The sequence below is a fragment of the Copidosoma floridanum genome, unplaced genomic scaffold (assembly GCF_036245765.1).
Source record: "Copidosoma floridanum isolate Cflo_tuat_1 unplaced genomic scaffold, Cflo_Japanese_pri ptg000008l, whole genome shotgun sequence".
Lineage (NCBI taxonomy): Eukaryota > Metazoa > Arthropoda > Insecta > Hymenoptera > Encyrtidae > Copidosoma > Copidosoma floridanum.
In genome coordinates this window covers 2,864,478-2,884,692 of record NW_028321885.1, presented here as the reverse complement: position 1 = coordinate 2,884,692, position 20,215 = coordinate 2,864,478, and the positions used below count along the sequence as shown (strand labels likewise).

The following is a 20,215-nucleotide window of genomic DNA, read 5'->3' as shown; positions in this document are numbered from 1 at the left end:
TTACATGAATACGATATACGTAAACGTGGATATAAAGTTTGTTATATCCACGTAAGTAGTAAGTTTTGCGTTCTAACATCCATTTATGTGCTTTTTGTACTTTATAATAACCAAGCGTTTACGTAAATCTTATACGAATAGATCCCGCTTACTAATCGTACAAAAATACACTTTTTCTCTTGAGAACATAAATTTTCTCGAAAAAGTAAACATTTTTTACTTAAAAACACGTTATCCCAACTTATTAAGCAACGATGGTATGAATCTTACTAAGTCGATGAAGTGCAAGCTTATATTTGTCTTTTTAAAGTATTTCGATGAAGAAATGTACTTTTGTTTTGTGTAAGGAATAACTAGTACTATGTTGGGAAAACAAGTTATGAATTTTTGGGTGGCTCAGTGAGTATTATAATTGCTGAGATTATAAAAACTATTGGTACCGTTTGCAGATCCTGATACAAAAGACAACGTAAGTTGTAAGCTGTTTCTTAATAACTGAGTGAAAAAGAAAATTTCAATTTAAAGAGAAACATTTTTTAAATCCAAAATAAGAGTTATACTTACTCTTTAGTAAAGTGATAATAAACATGTGGTTTTAATCATTTTTAAAAGACTTCTTACATAACTCACTTATATATACAGCAAAGTCTCAAAAAATCTTGTAATTACTAACCGCAAAAACTACCTAACTAATTGCGCTGAAATTTTGCATACTATTTGTTAACACTTACTAGATGGTTTTTTATTTTTTTTACAGTTTTATCTTAAGAAAATGAGTAAAAGTAACGATCAATAAGCTTCAAGTTTTGCTAAAAATTACTACCTCTTTCACTAAGGTTACCAAGACCCACGAATAATTGGTGTAATAGACGCCAACATCTCTGGCAAAATAAGAGGAGACATCCAGCCAAAGTATAATCTGCTCTAATGCTTCAGAGTTTTGTGGCCGTTCTTCCAATAGACTTGGTACTAACAGAACACGTTTTGCTACAATAGTGTTACGTCGGTACGACGTACTATTTGAGTTTAAGCTTTTGCTTAATAACTCGGGACACACGCTGGGCACGTTAGTGGGAGACAAAGCTAAAGGGACAGTTCTATTTAACGACTCGATATTTGCAAAGAGGCTACGACTATTTTAACACAACTCGAAGCGATTAGCATGCAAGGAATATCCCGATGCATTAACCTTGTGCGCCGTGCGCCTAAAGTTAGTCGGTTTTATCCAGAGCAGTGTACTGAAGGGTATCTTGTCCCCAATCTAGACGATGACAGCACCGTTATGGGAAAAGGATTTCGTTTCTCGAGACAAGACTCAGATGTATTAATACCGTCGCGAGTATCGACTTTCCCTTTAATTCTGTTAGTTCTTGCCCAGGTAGTACCACTACCGTGGCGGATAGTGGCGTGCACGAAAAATAACTTATGAATTTTCAAGGATCTTTGGGTACTAATATCGTGGTGGATATTGGTGCATGCGTAAACAACTTTAAATAGTTTTCAAGGATCCTTGGGTACCAATATCGTGGCGAATATTGGTGCATGCGTAAACAACTTTAAATAATTTTCAAAGATTCTTGGGTACCAACATGGTGGCGGATATTGGTGCACATGTAAATAACTTTAAATAATTTTCCAAGATTCTCGGGTACCACTATCGTGGCAGACATTAGTGCACGCATGAACAACTTTAGTTATGGACTCAGCCAAAGAAGATTACAAACAGGAAAGAAAGAGTACTATAAAATTATGACTTTCACACTTACTTATACTTTAATATAACTGGAGTACATATCGAACCAGTACGAGCCAAGGTAAGTAAAAAAATAGCAGTTAGAATACTAGTGCTTTGCCTGTCACGAGTTAACATAATTTGTTTTACCAGTAGTTTGAATGTTTGTAATGTTACAAAAATAATACGGAATTTTGGTAGAATTTTAGTAAACATGTTGTTCTGCTGCTAGTAGTTATAGAGGGAGTCGTCTCGTGGTACTTAGGGAATCAGAAACTCTGTTACCCCTATTGGAGGCAGGCGTACGGACTTTTTCTCTCTCTTTCCGAGTCAAGAAAAAGGGAAGGGTTACCTTCCGTTTTCCTTTACATTCAGGAAAAGGTGTTAGCAATTAACTTGATTACAAATTAGACTATTGCAGTATGTTTATAAAATTATTAATGCGATGCAAAAAGGGTTCCTCTGTAAATCATGAGCTTGCGAACTTGAATGGAAAAAAAAGGATAATTCCTTGAAGGTTACTAATGTTGCGTACCAGGTTTGTTATAGTTAATATGTAATGTAGTTGTTTGCTAGTGGTGTAGTGTGTACTGGTTGTTTGTGACGATTCTGACTTTTAATAATATTTTTGCTTATTTCTATGTGTTAATTCTAAGCTATTCTAACGTTTAACTTTATGTTAATCTAAAATAATGTCTGCATTTAATATTTCAATTTTACTGCTCCCAGTGTGCATGTACATAAATCATCATTGTACTGCACGTCTCAGTAATTTGAGGGTGATTCACCTCTTTTCAGATGCACGTTGGTCTTTGCACGAGTGCCTTCAAAACAACATTCCTAGGAAATGTGCAGGGGAAAAATTTTTGGTAATTTTTAGTTTACCAACGTTACAATAGCAAGCCAGGGGAACAGTCCGAAGCAGTTTGAGCAGCCACATTGGCTGGAAATATCAGTCCACTTCTCAGGGATCATTCTAACAGCAAACCCATAAAGTAAATATTCTCCAGGTCCACTCCCTAACCAGCGATAAGTAGAGGGTTATCTAGGAAACAACCCAAAATTAAGATATTTTTCGGGTGGTGGTGTACCTTTCTCCGGCATGATTTCTATATGCAAAGACTCTGAGGGTAAGCTCCGAGATCAACGTCTCCATGTTACACCAGGAGACGTTGGAAAAGAGTATTACAACTAGCTCCTACAATTTAGAGTATTGTGGTTTCCTTCTGAATAGTTTCGTGGTACAACAGCAGGACGGAGAAGATCACCCTAGTGTATCCAAGTATTTTTGTTAATTGGAAATTTCGTTAAGAAAAAACTAAGCTCACTAGTCTTTTTTAGAGCCACCGAACGTCAAACTACCTTGGTAATAGATATATTGCATCAAAACAAAGACAGCACTTCGGAATCATGAAATTTTTAACCATGCCTGTGTTAGCAAGGGTTCAAATTAAAAAAAAAAAATTCTTTAAAAGTATAAAATTTTAGGCACCAAGAAACCTATGCAAAACATTTGTTAAAATTAAAACAGCGTTTTTAAAATCATCGAATAAGGATTTTATTAGGAAGGAAATCAGCTTTTTATTATGACTTTGACATTAATTACTTAATTCTTCCAGCGTTTTAAATAAGCTCAATAGTATGCATTTGTTGCTATTGCGGCGATAAAAAAAAAAGAGATTAGGCTGCTGGATTTTGTGGCTCTGGTAGTAAAATTGTGAATTTGAAAAAAAAGAATTTTTCAATTATGTTTTTTTTCATAGTCCTAAATCTTTACAGTTAATTTTGATTTAGTATGAGGTAAAAAAGTACAAACTAATGGTCCTTCAGGGCCAAAAACTACTTTATCATGACAGGAACGCATGATGCTTTCTAGAATAATTTTTTTTTAACTTTCTTACTTCTTATAAGTTGATCAACACTAAATGGATTCTTAAATAAAAATTTTTCTAATTTGAAGTATGTGTCAATATACTTCAATGCTGCACTCAGTAATTCTTAGGCGAAGCCACGATGACGGCCACTAATAATATGTCTTTAAGGCACATTATTCAACATCTGTTCTTAGTAACTTAGACTACGTGCCAAGGGGAGAAAAAAGGATAGCAGACACTAAAAAAATTAGTATGTGTATAAATTATGATGGTATAGTATGTGAGTGTATAAAAGAAAAGAGAAATGAAGAAGCTTGTGACGCATGTTGAATGAATTAAGAGTTCAATCGTCGTCTACACTACTTATTTTTTAAAGCCTTTAACTATTCGCCAATTTTGTATGCAAAGGAAGGGGTGTGTGCATTTATGCACGTATATTGCATAGCATAGACAGTATTGCATTAGGTAGAAAAAAGAGGGAGCATATAAAAGAACAGATTAATGAAAAAATAGTAAGGAATGCAGAGTAAGTCACATGTAGGACCTTAAGGAATAGCTGACAGAGGTTAGTGATAAAAAAATACAGGTAGTATAGCAGAAAATAAATAGAATAGGAAAGAGTAGTCAGTTTAACAAGAGGATATCTGCCATCAAAAGAATCACTGAAACCTAGCCATGCAGCTGAGCTAGTGTCAAAACTAAGACAGGTTCCAGGTACTTCAGCGTGATCGTGAGGATATTTCAAAGGCAGGTACAGTGTGCATAGTACGGGAAGGCGATTTCTTAAAATTTTAACTGTTTTGTAGTTTGTTACGAATATTAGATACATGTCTGGAGTTTAACACTCGTTGTCCATTTTCATTTATTAAACGTGAAGCTGACAGCATAGCTCATTTGAAGCATTGTTAATTTGCATTTTATACATCTAGGCAAGCTATTGTTCCTGGTAGTATCAGGAAGTTCTATGTAAGAACTTTTAATCATCGCATGGTACTGTTTTACATTTACTACTCAATTAATAATTCGGCGCCCGATCCAATCTAAAATCGTGGCTTTAAAATTTTTCTATGTCTGCAGAAATGGACTTTTAGACCTTCGGCTTAAGCCATTTATGTAGATTTGTTGTTTAGAAAATACACTTTAATTAAGTAGTTATTACTCAGCTGCAGTAGTCTCTGTATTATTTACCTCTATAAAAAAATTTTTTTTACTGGTAATGAAAATTTTACAGACAGCTTAAACTCGGATACACTTTTAAGCTTTAGTTGGATAGTCTACTCAAAGTCTTACGTATTTGTCTCATTATCACTATGTATCAAGTGATTGTAGTCTATTTGCACTTTTTAACAAAAAATAATGTAACTCTTTAAGGTGTGTTGCTCATTGAAAGCGTGAGCACAATTCATAAAAACCTATAGCTTGAGAGGTATTATTCAAATGCCCCAAGTATACACAGATATAAATACCTAAAGCTTACAGAGTTACTATATTCAGGCACCTGTGCGTGTATGATCGACGACAAGTATACATACGTAGATTATATATATATATATCTTCCTATATTATATAGTTAACTCAGTGAGGCATTTCACACAAACCCCTACCGCCCCCCATTTTCCCTTCACCACCCCCCCCCCCACAAAATAAGTTAAAAATCCGTTATTTTCTGGCTTATTCTAACATATCTTAGTTTTTTTCAAAACCCCCCACTGACTCCCCACAGCCCCCCCACCAACCCTCCACGCATTTTTTCATGGCCCCACACCACCCCCCCACAAAATATTATATGTATAGTATAGAAGTATAGTATAAGTCTCTATTTAAGCCAGGGAGTTTAACCACGTATGGCTTCATAGGATAATAACAATGTGTGTTTTAATATTCAATCAAATAGTTACAGATTAGTGCACAATACTATAATTAGCAGAACTTCAATACAATAAATTGTATTTCAATTTATCAGATCCCTTCGTTTCTTTGTAAGCATAAAGTTTTTGGTGGGCTGACTTTTTTAGTTAGCATGTTGTAACGTTACATTTTGCCAGCCCTGTCAAAGTGTTAAAGTCTATTACCACATTCCTACCAAATCACATGGAAATATTGAATAGTATTTTTTCTCAAAAATTCCCACATCCCCCCACCAACCCCCTATGGCCCTCCCACCGACCCCCATGAATTTTCTCATGGCATAATTATTGTATCATCATTACTTATATAGTCCTTTAACACACAATTCTTCTTTTTACGAACATAAACTTAAGTTAAATTTAGAGTATCATTAATATTAACAATGAAAGTTTCGCATCACTTTATGAGTCATCTTATTAAACCTGTTTAAACCACGAAGACTTACGTCCATTTTTATTCTGTTTTTAATTAATGCTGAAATTGGTACAATAGATGAACATGATATACATTCATGATATGTATTATTAGTTAATAAATTTTACCTATACTTAAAAAAATAATAATTAAATCATGTAACAAATATAAGATACATTATTGTATTAAAAAATTTTTTTCCAAACTATATTTTCAATTGCTAAACTGTTTTCTCTATCGATTTGAACGAAAATGCCATTTTTATTTTTGCATCTTAATAAAGCCACGTATAATTAACCATGAGAAAATAAAGTTTTTCTTAAGTATAATCCCATATTATCAAAACTTCGACCTTGATACTTATTTATAGTCATAGCAAATGCTACAACTGATGGAAATTGTTTTCTTTATAAAATAAAAGGTAATTATAAAGTATTTTCAGTATTTAATGTAATTCTTGGAATGAAAACTTTATTACCAATTTTTTCTCCCGTTACTATTTCGACTTCTACGTTATACTTAAATAATTTAGTAATTCGCAATCGTGGACCGTTACATAATCCATCTGATATACTCAAATTTCGAATTAAAATAACTAATGTACCTATTTTTAATTTAAGTTCATGAGATGGCAAGCCTTAACGAATGTTGTTTAACATTTCTACAGGAAAATTTATAAAAATATTATCTGATTTATCAACACCCTTATATGTTGCAGTATCGATGCTGTAATAAGTTTCAGTTTCCCCATGTAATTTACTTGAAATCTTGTTGTTTAAAAAAAAATATATTTATAATGTGAAGTCAGTATCACGTTATTGTCAAAGCATTTGCTGTAATTACCAAATATTTTGGGACAGACATCATCTGTTATCCAGGATTTAGGAATGTTAAATGTTTCTATGTCCCCTTCTCCAATTCCTAACAATAATTTTAAAAATTCGTTATCACTAGAACGGATGTTATTTTGTAATCTTAAAATTTTGAAGAAGTTCCATAAAAATAATGATTCAATAGCTTTTTCTATTATTATAGTTCTATAACCGTTTTTTACAACTGGAAGGATTCGTCGAAAATCTCCTCCTAATACTATTTATTTATCACCAAAGCAAAGTTTTGTATTACTTAAGTCTCTTAACGTTCTATCAACGATTTCTAGAGCTTTTTACGTAATCATAAAAGCCTCGTCCCATATTATTAAATCAACTTCCTTTAATTTTTTTTTTTCAGTTTCAAATTCTAAAAATACACTTTTAATGTTATCTAAGTCTAGAGTTAAACGAAAAGTTCTATGACTGGTCATACCTTTTGGTAGTTATACAGATGCAATTCCTGTTCAAGCCATTGACAAAATATTTTTACCTCTAGAAATAAATTAATAAATGAGTGTCTTATATAAGTAGGTTTTTCCGGATCAACCAGGACCATCTATGGAATATGCTTTTTTATCTTGTTCACAAATAGTTTTAAAAATTTTTCTTTGGTCTTCATTTAAATTTGTGTACATTGTATTGAACATTTTTTTACTTGAAGATATTTTCTCAATATTGCAATTATTTATATAGTTGCTATTAATTGGTATTGGTAAACTAAAAGACTTACATGATTTACCTTCCGATACCAAAATTTGATTAATATGTAGAAGAGCACAAGTATTATTATCATTATCAAAGTCGTTCGGAAAATATTTTTTATATTTATTCCATATTTTATCTCCTTGAATGTTTTCTGAAATTAAAAACCAAGCAAAAAATTGTCTTGACGGGTACGGAAACATAATTGTTATGGCTTTTATAATAATGTTTATAATAATAATGGCATAATATTGTCGATTTTAGAATCATGTTCTATTAAACCCATTGCAATTGCAGTATCCCTGAAATTTTTATATGTTATTTCATTATGTTTTTCAACGTCTTTAAATAATGTAGCTTCATAAAATTTATTTAAAATAAGTTTTTTAAATTTGAAAAATAAAAAAGTTAAGAACAAATACACAAAAATTGTAAAAATGTATTTCTCATAAAATATTCAAAAGTTGGGGGGTTGGCGCACAGTGTGCGCAGGGGGGCGTGAGCCCCACTAGGAAGTATATATATATATATATATATATATGTACAGAGCGCGCGGTGGCTCAGTCGGCTTGGTCGTGGATTGACACGCGGGCGACCGTGGTTCGATTCCCGGCCAGTGATACTTTCGGGCAAGTACCTCTGTGTCTTTTACATGTGCTTTTTCACCACGCAATGCTTCTCGAGGAGGGTGTAGGCAACCTCCTTGCAGCATAATTGCCTAATTTTCCCCTATTCTCCTCCCAGTAATGGGAGGCCTCCCATCTCTCTTTCCTTATTTCTCCAAAGTGCTAAGTGCCCCTGGTAGTGCCCTTATTAAAGGGGCCGGACGTAAAACACTATAATAAAGAAAAAAAAATATATATATATATGTATACATATTGCACGTTTTAATTATTATGAACATGTAAATATTCATACATTTATGTATGAAAATGTTCATAAAGTGTATTATACGATGACCTTAACTTTGAAAATAAGGAAAAATGCTGTATCTCAAAATACAAGAAAAACTGGTTGAAAATAACAGTTTTTCCACGTTTTCTACAGAAAATCTACATGATCGAGGTGCAAAAATATACAGGGATTGGACTATGCACAAACATAACCTTAATTTTTTTTTTTTTTGATTGTATCTTCAAAAGAACGTGTAAAATGAAATGTTATTCAGTATGGAATATTCAGAACATTAGTGTGGATAATAATGCAATCTTCGAAAAATTTATGTAATAACATAACTATTTAAAATCAGAAAAACAGCCGTATCTCAAAAGGGTAACCAGATGGGCCTAAAATTATTTCACAAATATATAATAATTACTGAGGTGCAACAATATTTATCACTCAGATTCATACAAATTACCGTAATAATTCTAAAAATTATAAAAGTTGTATCCCGAAGACAAAGCTACATCCTAAGTGTCCAACCTATAAATAAGTTTAATTTCTACTGCTAACAATGTATAACAAGAGTAATTATCACGTGACCAAAACCTTTGTTTTTATTATTGGTTTGGAAATTATTAGAAATCAGCTCAGCACAGGTTAATTTTAGTATTGACTTATAAATCATCATAGAAAATAAATTGGATGCAAAATTAAAACTTTACAATGGAAAATAGCTATGTGTCTTCTATTTTTTCGAGGGATAGCTCACAGTAGAGTAACGAAGATATTGCCTGACGTTGTTGGACGTATCAAACAGCAGAAAGTGAATGAGTATGCAGCTTAAAGTAACTTGCTGTAGCTGGCAGTACTTTATCTATAGTATGTGCATAGACTAGAGACATACATGAAATATACATAAATCTAACAAGATACTTTGAGCTGTATCTTCTGCTGCTTGATGTAGCCGTCCATGCTTAGCAACGTTAGGAAATATCTCTGTTGCTTTACTATGAACGATCCCTTAATCCTAATTAGATATAGTGAATTATTTTACTTTTATCGTGGCTTAAGTGAATAAAAATTTAATTTTTCGGGTACAATGGTTTAAAAAAAAATAGATTGTACATATATAATGTCATATTAAATGCACAAATATAAATTTTAAATAATAGGAATTTTTGTCCCACGTAATGTGCCAAAAGTACCTTCTTTTAGAGCAGTATGATAAGAGTTTTTGTTTCACTCTGCATTATATGACCAACAATTGGTACATGATCTTATATATATATATATATATATATATATATATATATATATATATACATATATCACAGCAAATGTTGGAGTACTTCAGATGATAATATACGATAAAGGAGTTCGTAGGAATAATTATCTAAAATTTGCGCTTAACCTTAAAATACCAGCAGTGGACGCTTACCTATGCTTTCAACACAGGGAACGACAATATATGACTGTGCTTCTTTTAATATCTTTTGGTTAAGTCCGTTAACACATGTATTTCAAGATAGCAGTATACTTGGAATTGCATGAGCTTTTTTGTGTCAGTTTTTTACTTAATTAGGTTCAGTAAATGAATAACTAGATTACAACTTTCAGTAAAAAAATGCATAGTTGCTAGAAGAGCGCATAATTAAAATTTAATTCTTATTTATAATTTTCTTGCGTCTCTACTTATCAGCCTGCTCTGAAATTTTAGTGGGAGTGTTTTTTCAACTCAGTTAATTATTCCTCCAGATTTCATGGCTTTCTGTTCATAATCATTTCATGAAAGAACCACCTTAAAATGTACGAATCTTTTGTCGCATGAGTAGTAAATTAAAGTATATGTATTCTATGCACGCTCATGCTCAAATACCGAATAACATCCAAATTCTTACTATTTCAATATCAGATTCAAAGAGATCTATTAAAATTAGGTGTAGTCTAATTTTTTCAGTTTCTGTTATACTGAGTTTTATTAACATTTAAGTTGGAAGTTTCACTTCTGCCGGGGATCCCGAGACCTTTTTTCTCATTTTTGCATCAGACCTTTTCATAGTTCTACTAAATCTGTTTTCTACTTAATTCATAGACTCAATAAGACAATGAATTGTCTCTTGTTTGGGCTCAGAACAATAGATTTTTATTCATTTTCTGTAATCATCTTTAAAAGCTGAAAAATATTTTCCATCACTATAGTCTGTTGTTGTATGTGGTTTAAGGTTAAGGCACTAGTTACTAGCTGGGACCAATACTTGGCCACCAATACCATTTCACGAATTATGAGAAATAACTTTGATACTAGTTCGTAACAGGATAACATTACTGTGAAAACTTTTTGTTATTTGTTTATTTATTTGTCCCTTATTTATTTAAATATTTAAAATAAGTATGGAGTACCTGTTTGTGCAATTTTCTCTTCTTTGTTTTTTTTTAAATTTTTTTACGAAGCATTCGCTTTATTAAAGTTATTCGAAATTTCTCGCAAGAAATTTCAAATATCTTGATTGTTTACACTATTTGCAAACTTTCTCCCATTTTATCGTCTCCCTTAACGGAGCTTCTAATGTGATAGAAATCTCCGTATAATTTAGCATTTGCTACTAATGCATAAGTAGCCTTATTATATACTTATTATCTAACCTTATTATATAGTGTACCAATAACCTTACATTCTGCATGTGTTTTTTGCGTAATCCAAGTTGCTGTTAAATGTTTATCTTTTGTTGAACCTTTGCTCAATCTTCTTTGACTGATTTCTCTGCCACTGCCTCTGCTGTTGCCTCTATGATGTCCTTTTTTTTTAATTTCTGTTTCAGGCTTGAGTATATTGCTCTGCTTACCTATATTTAGATGACTGACCTTGCTAACAATTTTTTGCCATTTGTCTGGTTTTTCTGCAGCTATAACATTGGCCTTTGGTTCTTGCAGAGATAACACTATTATTCTTTTTACTTTTAAATGAAAACAGTTTTTTTTATTTTTCATTTTACGTATTCTACTGTCTTTTGCTTGTCTGGATTGGCCACCATATTTTTTAAATAAAACAAGTAGGCACCAGATCAGTGTTACCCAACATACATATAGTTTTAACAAAAGTAGTTAAATAACTAAATCATAAATAAAGTGATATTTCTTGAGTGCTTGATGAAATGTGACTAACTTTTACGCTTGACTGGAAACTCTCTCCCTCTCCTAGGGAGTGTTCTTCACTATTTACAAACCGTTATATTTAAAGCTTTTTGTCTACACATGCTGATAGATGTGATTGCAATTTTTTGTTTTAATCATTTCTACAAACAATACTTAACATTTACTATATTGTGACAATAGTTTTTAACTAAATACTTTAAATTAAATATGTGCTTGCAGAGTGTAATTTTTTTCATGTTGTGATTGCTGTGAGTAAGGATTAATTTTTTTCTGGAATAAGTAAACTTATTGATTGTTATAGCTACCTAATTTTTCAATAATTTTATTGATTTGTTCATCATAAATAATGAAACAAATAGTAATCGGAGTATCTTTAAACGTTCTTATTCATTATTGCTCTTGTTTTTCAATTTCTGTATAATCTTACACCATGTTTTTTATTGAATAATAACTATAAAAACTGTCGATCATTATCTTAAGAGAGAGCTACATTACTGTACCTTATTTACGTGTTTTTCTTTTTTCTTAAATTTTAGGGTTATCATTTAAAATACAGTTTTCTAGAAATGTTACGTTGTTAAATAATCCTGTCAAATAATAAATTTTTTTTAACCCAAAAAAAAGGTAGAAGTTTTTTTTAATTTCTTTTATTGCATTGAATTTTTTTTCTGAATAATGATTTCTGCATTTTTTAAGATTTGTGGATGTTTGAATCACGTCGTAATTCCCATTAAAAAAATTGAGTGTACATTAGGTGATGAGGCTTACTGCTGTAAAATAAGTAAAAATCTAGCAAACATTATTCGAATACTATTTTGCATTATATCTTTCATTATGATAATCGGTAAAACTCTATGATGGTACTTTGTTGAATCAATAAAAGTTATCGAGAAAACCTCTGAAGTAAACCTTATTTTATTAAAAAGTAGTAGTAAGTTCCAGAAATTGAATTTATTGACACGTATTTTAGTACAAATTTGCTTACGCAACTTATTTTTTGGTTTAAACCATTAATTCATAAAAGAATTATCATAGGTAGAAGCTGAAAAAGTAAAACCAACCATATAAACCAGCCCTCCAACACATCTCACGTGTAATCTCATCTGATATCTCATGTGATTTCTCACCTGCGATCTCATGCCAAATTCTCATCTGAGATCTCAGGTGAGATTTTGGAAAGAAAAAAAATAAAAAAATTCTGTGCATTAATTATAATTCATGCAGCAATAGAATAATTACCTAAAATATCAACAGTTATAGGAACAAAAAAAAAAAAAAAATTCAGCTTATATGGGACACAAACTCGAGCCCCCAGTTTAATAGGCAAGCATCTTACCACTTGGCCAGAGAGGATGAGATACCAGTCCGACAATTTACGTCTATACAAAGTGTGAGTACTATGTATTGTTGTTTTTCTTATTGACAACTAAATCATACAATTATTAATAGATATAATTTTTCCCAATCCTAATTCTGATAGTTAACCAACTAGATAATATTCAGAAACATTATTTTCTTCACAAAAAATATTTTCTCTCTTAAAGTTACCCTTGAGGGAGCTTTATATTCAAGTAGGGCATAAGTTTTTAATAATAATTATAAATGCTTATTTAAATGTAATAATAAAGAAAAACTACAATAAAAAACAGGGGGACTTGATGTTTTAAATAAATTATTTAAAAAAAATTCAAGTTGCTTGCGTGTATATTCTTTTATTTTGGAAAAACACTAATAAAAGTTGAAAATCCTTAAAGATATTCATGTTATTCCAACTTTTCAAAGCTTATTATACTCCGTGAATAATTACAGATAAAGTCATTACTGAAAATTTGTTGATACAATTCATGTTTAGTGAATTAAATTCAATTGTTTTCCGAAAACGCAAAAAAAAAGTAAAAACCTACAGTTTGGTATAAACAATAGTACCTAACTCATTACACATGTATGTGATTTGGATTTTTTAAAAATAATTTATTTACAACATCAAGTCCCCCTGTTTTTTATTGTAGTTTTTCTTCATTATTACATTTAAATAAGCATTTATAATTATTATTAAAAACTTATGCCCTACTTGAATATAAAACTCCCTCAAGGGTAACTTTAAGAGAGAAAATATTTTTTGTGAAGAAAATAATGTTTCTGAATATTATCTAGTTGGTTAACTATCAGAATTAGGATTGGGAAAAATTATATCTATTAATAATTGTATGATTTAGTTGTGAATAAGAAAAACAACAATACATGGTACTTACACTTTATATAGACGTAAATTGTCGGACTAGTATCTCATCCTCTCTGGCCAAGCGGTAAGATGCTTACCTGTTACACTGGGGGCTCGAGTTCATGTCCCATATAAGCCAAATTTTTTTTTTTTTTTTTTTTTTCTATAACTGCTGATATTTGAGGTAATCATTCTATGGATGTATAAATTATAATTGTTGCACAAATTTTTTTTATTTTTTTTCTTTCCAAAATCTCACCTGAGATCTCAGATAAGAATTTGGCATGAGATCTTAGGTGAGAAATTACATGAGATATCAGATGAGATCTCAGGTGAGATTTGTCAGAAGGGAGGCCTCAGACCTGGACCACTTTCTTGCTGAGAAAGTATGTTACTAATTTTTCTATCAAGGTCTTGTTAACTCCCTCTTCTCAATTAAAATATTAAAAATTTCAGAAACTTACTAATTGACACTTGCTCGTATAGTATACACAATTATGAGAAACAAATCTGATTATGTTGAATGGTAAAAATAAATGCGAGTACTTAAGGATATTGACACGTCTCATCTGATATGTGATTGCCTAGGCAACTCTTATTACAGTTAAAACTTCTTATGTGTAGAAAAATTGTTATACTTATTTATGTAAAAAAGTGCTAAGTATGCCACTTTTCTACAAGTAAGTGGTTTTAATTTAAAAAATACGTTTCCTGGGCCCTAGGAAGACTTATGTGAGATAAGATGTGTCAATTTATTTAATTACTCGCTTTAATAGGAATCCATCGATAAAACTAGACTAACATTAAATATTTGTGTGTGTGTCATGCAGCGGAAAACTCCGACTGACCTTTCACTAACCACCACTGGCCCCTCTACCACCCACCATTAATTATCACTATGAGGCTTCCATGGGCCCCCTCCATACTCCTATCAGTCCATCTTTTTATTTACCAAGGGGGGGGGGCCGAATCTTTGCCCCCCGGGTTGCCTTACCTATCATCCAGGTTGCCATCCCTGGATCCTGCATAACCTTCTTTGAAGAACATACATTAAATTCCGTTACTTATTATACTAATGTCATTGAATAATATTGTAACGCCTTTAAGCCTATTTAATAAAATAATGTTTAAAATATAAGTAAAACAAGACACAACGTAGGAAAAACTATAATATGAGCGACGATGAGGCCGTGCCTACGACGAGTAAGCCAATCTGTTTAGTTAACGTTAAAGCTAGCCCTCTTATGGCCTCAGCGGGTGTTATCTTTTTTTTTGTGTCAGTTATGTCGTAGCACTGCGTAAAAGAGCACGCATAGTGCTCTCAGCTTCTAACGGTTCATCCTTGTACTTTGTGTACATGGTTTTACTATTAACGTAGGCTACCTGGTACGTCAGTTGTGCTCTGTTCATTTAGAGTTCGATAAAGCTACAGGGCTTGTTTACTACAATAAGTATCTCGGTAGTCAGAGGCTTTCTTGGTGCACCTCAGCGATCAACTTGAGTACGACTCTTTTTATTCGCGGGATTTGTCTAAAAACAAACGAATAACTTATTTCTTCGATTATTTGCTTGTAGCGTGCACATCTTCTTTGCAGAGTGTTATATAGAATAAAAGTTGTTTTAATAAATAAAAGTGTTATTTGTATCTTTAAAAAAAATAAGTGTTAATATTCTTGCGAACATTTACCAACAACTCTCAAAGAGACTTTGAAATACAAACATTTCTGATCCTAACAATGTTAAAATAATTACGTCCATGATCGATTTTAAAGGGCTGTTGTAAGCCACAAAAAGACAGTATTATTTATTTCTCTAATTTAATTTCTAACCCAAAAAATATTTATAACCAACTTTCTCAATTTCAAGTGCTTGCCTGTCTTTCACCTGATAATTTGTCATTACATGTTATACGAATATGATTTAAGTGCATACGCAGTAGAGAATTCTGTACTTGTATAATTTCAGTAGTCATGTATTTTACAAGGCATGAGATGATACTTTACCATAAGTTTAGTACATTTATATCAAGAAATCTATTGAAAACCTCTTTTACTAAAAAATATTCGTAATTACTGTTTAACGTTAATTAGCAAATTAAATATTTTAAGTGTTGTGTTCTTACAATTAACTTATAACACAATACGTTGTGTGTGACTATTAAATAATAAATGAACTATGTATCAAGTAAGATTGAAAATTAGCTTAACACTAACGATATCACATAAAAATACATTGCAATGCGGATGCAAAAAAACGTGGATTTTTTTTCTAATGAGTTAAGAAATTTTTAAGAAAAATAAATTAAAGTGATTTTGATAGCGCTTTAATAAAATTAAATATTACAATAGGATTTATTAATATTTTTGTAAGTAGCATGATCTATGCTGTGATATGGTTTCATTTCTCCTTTTAGATTGATTGGGCTTCGTTTATCAAAAAGTAGGTATATTCGTTATGGAAAGTAAGTATAGCGTGATTTTCGAAAGTTAACATCTTCACAAAAAATTTTACGGCAATTATTATTTATTTTTTATTCGTTTGGCACTTGAATGACTTAGTTTTTTCTCATTCAATTCCTAATAAAAATTTTGATATTATTTTTTTCAATTTAACTAATATTAATATTTAGTTTTAAAAAACAGTACAATGACCAATGATACAATGATTTATAACTCTTTTGTATAATTATACTTCTATTTATGTCTTAAAAAGTGAGATAATGTATACAAATTATTGTCTAAAATCATTTGCACATTACAAAAATGACTTTTGGTATCACATAAATCCCGCAATGTTCGATAAACTAGTATAACTACTTATAAGGCTGTATTTAGGATCTTAAAAGCCTTATTTAGTATAACTTCGTGTATTTTTACAACATTTTTTAAGTTAAAATTTAAGTAGAAGCTTCCTATATTTCTTATGTCCAATGGTAAACGGAACGTTCTATAACTAGTAACTTCATATGGTAGTAACGTAAATGCTGAGTAAATCTATGTCATCAATAAAAAAATAACTTTTTTTGTTTAAGTACAAGTTTGAGAATTGTGATTTTACTTTCACAGGATTTCCATACATCAAAGTAACAATTTGAGTAAAGAAATAATTTCTTTTTTTATTAAGTGAGGGGGAGGAAATCTTCATAGACATCCCAGCTAATCCAGTGGTAGTGCCGGATTCACCTAGTGTGCCTATCGACAAAAAACTAACCTCCCTGCTTGGGACAGGTTCACGAGGACCATTTTCCTAGAAGACAAAAGGGCATAGAAGAAGAAAGAAAAAGAAAAATAATGGAGAACTTCGTAGGCCTGTTCACTCTCAAAGGGATAAGAGAAGGGGTACAGATTTTCGGGAGTTTGCCACATGCACAGTGCGCAGTCACCCTCTCATAGAGATATAAGGATAGAGTGCGCTAACTTTACTAATGTACGTAAGGGGGAGCGATACGGTAAAAGAAAGAGATGGTCGCCGAGTGTCCTCTCCATCTCTTTCTAGCTGAGCGCTGTGATTGGCTGAATGGCTGCTGCTCAAGGGGGTATTCTGGCCGTCAGCGGCAGTTACTGACATAGGTTATTGCCTCTTAAGCATCAGCCAATCACAGTGCTCGGGTAGAAAGAGACAGAGAGGACACTTGGCAACGATCTCTTTCTTTTACTGTATCGCTGTATTCAGCCTCTAGCGCACTCTATCCATATATCTCTATGCACCCTCTCCTCTCTCAAGTAGGCCGAGTGGGGAGCTCCATCTATACTTAAACTCAAGCCCCACCCACTTCCTGCAACTTAAACACGAGTCCTTGTACATCTTAGGTACGAGCACCAATAGTCGAGTGGACTAAACCTTTTGTTCCTGCCGGGCTAACTAGCCAGGTTATTAATTCTCGCCGATGTCATACTTTTTTTTTTCTCACATGTTTTTTATAAATGACTATTTATCTATTTACCAATATTTACAAATTATAATTTTTTTTACATACACCACAGCACGTATAAGTACTTTACATTATAAATCATTCTTGTGAATGTTGCTCGTTGAAGTCCAAACACAACTCTTTAAATTACTTATTATGAAAAAAGTAATAGTAAGGTTTATTTAAAAAAAAAATTAAAAAGCCTTGAAAATATATTTTGCATACTAACAGTTCTTTATTTCCAGCAATTATGAAAGAAATACCTGATGACTTCTTTTTTTTTTTACTGACAGAATCATTTTCTGCCATAAGTTATTTAATGTATCATCCCAAAACTACAGAATTACTTTTTATCAGAAAGTTATTATAAAAAAGTAAATTAATTTAAATGTTTTATTACAAATATATGCTCTCTTTGTAGTTTTTCCAGGCTTGAGACCGGCTTATTAAATGTGGTCACATCACGCGGGCACTTTTTTATTTATTTTATGTTAAAAAATTTTTAACAAAGTATTTGGTGAATTTATTGGAAAAATTACTTTAAAGAAATAAGAAAATCAAATAATGTAACCCATTGAGAAAGTTTTACATGAAATAATAAAATACTTAAAAATGAGTTTTTATAATAATTTATGTAAAAAAAAATTTAATCTACCAAAAAACAATCCAAACGTTGAAACGAATATCGACCTCTAGAAGCATTAAAAAAGTTTTATATGCATATTTACAGTTTTTATTGTAGTGACGATGGAAGAGATACATTAAAAGCTGTTGTTGTTTTTACTTATACAAACATTAAATGCCTAAAATGATTTAAAATGTTGTTTAGAATCTTCAAAATTTACGTAATCAGGAAGTGTGACACTGCTATAACTTCTTATCAAACAATAAGAATTTATAAAGGTGTTCCCATTGCTGATTTATTTACAAGTTATTGTTTTGGGTGTTTTCAAAAAGTGGCAATCACATTAACTTTTGGATTGTTTAGTAAATAATATGATTTGTTTTCAGTAATTTTTTAAAGTTATTGCTTAGTGTTTTTTCTTCTATTTGAGCATAAGTTTAAATAAAAAATGCATGCATAAAGAGTTCATTTTTGGTATACGGGTCTCTAGACCAAAAACAACGAGAGAGAAGGATCGTGCGTTTATAAAAGTTATCATATGTGAGGAAGTTTAGGTATGTGTTTCAAGTTGAATGATGATAAAAACATTATAAATGTGATTAGCTGCATTGTAAGGAATGAACATGAATTTTTTAATCATTGTTACCGAAAGCTTATACGAAAAAAAGCACAAGTCCAATTTTCTTGTTTAGAATGAAATCGAAACATCTTAGTTGTCCTTTTCGTACATATTATCGAATTTTATTAAGTGATTTTAACCATAGTCAATAGAATCGACAATAAAACTATTGCAAGAAGCTTTCTAACATTCATAACTTATTGTTATCTTACAAAGTATTTGTTAACTATCAGTTTTTAAAGATAATAATGGAAATATAAACAGACAATTTATTGGCTTATGAAGGAAAAAAACATGTCAGTTTGTTGATAAATAAAATGCTTGTATATTTACAAGATTGATTAAAATAATATAGTTTTCGTCACTAGTGCGTATACCTTTCGGATGCATCCTAATAGCGAACGATATTTTTCATTTATGGAGGGTACAATAAATATTTAAATTTGGAAACGCTTGTGGTAAGAAAGTTTTTTTTAAATATATTTTTACAAAATTTTGCGAATACATTTACGGATTATCAACTTATAATAATTAATTGAGGTCGTTCAAATATTGACAATTCTCTACTAAGTTCTCTCACTCTTTTTATTTCCCATGATAAGTTTATAACCATTAATAAATTACAGTTTTGCAGATTTTTTAGTCTTTTGAAGCTATTCCACTAAATTTTACTAAATTTGATTGCAAACGCTTGTTTTTTAATGATTTAACCAGGACAATACTCCTTTCACAAAACCGTTGTATATGCTTTATATTTAATATTAAGTTAAAGCAGTGCCAGAGGTATAAACTCCTTAAATTCTGTAGATTTTAAGTAATACATTGAATGATTTATGGCAGAAAATAATTATGTCAGTAAAAAAAAAAGAAAAACGGCAGGTATTTCTTCGATAGTTACTGGAAATAAAGAATCGTAAATATGCAAAATATATTTTCTAGACTTTTTAACTTTTTTTTTCAAATAAACTTTACTATTACTTTTCTTATAGAACGTAATTTAAGCAATTGTGTTTTGACTTCAATAAGCAACATTCACAAGACTGATTTATAATGTAAAGTACTTATACTCACTGCGTTGTATGTAAAAAAAATAGTTATTTGTAAATATTGGTTAATAGATAAATAGTAATTTATAAGAAACATGTAAGAAAAGAAAAAATATGACATTGGCGAGAATTGATAACCTGGCTAGTTAGCCCGGCAGGAACAAGAGGTTTAGTCCACTCGACTTTTGGCGCTCGTACCTAAGATGTATAAGGACTCGTATTTCAGTTGCAGGAAGTGGGTGGGGCTTAAGTTT

At 31.3% G+C, this 20,215-nt stretch overlaps 1 protein-coding gene across 1 annotated transcript in view; it reads left to right on the top strand.

Moving 5' to 3' along the window:
* LOC106636993 (RAS oncogene family member Rab32) overlaps positions 1–20,215 on the top strand; it is a 268,682-nt gene that overhangs the window by 48,565 nt on the left and 199,902 nt on the right. The window lies entirely within an intron of this gene.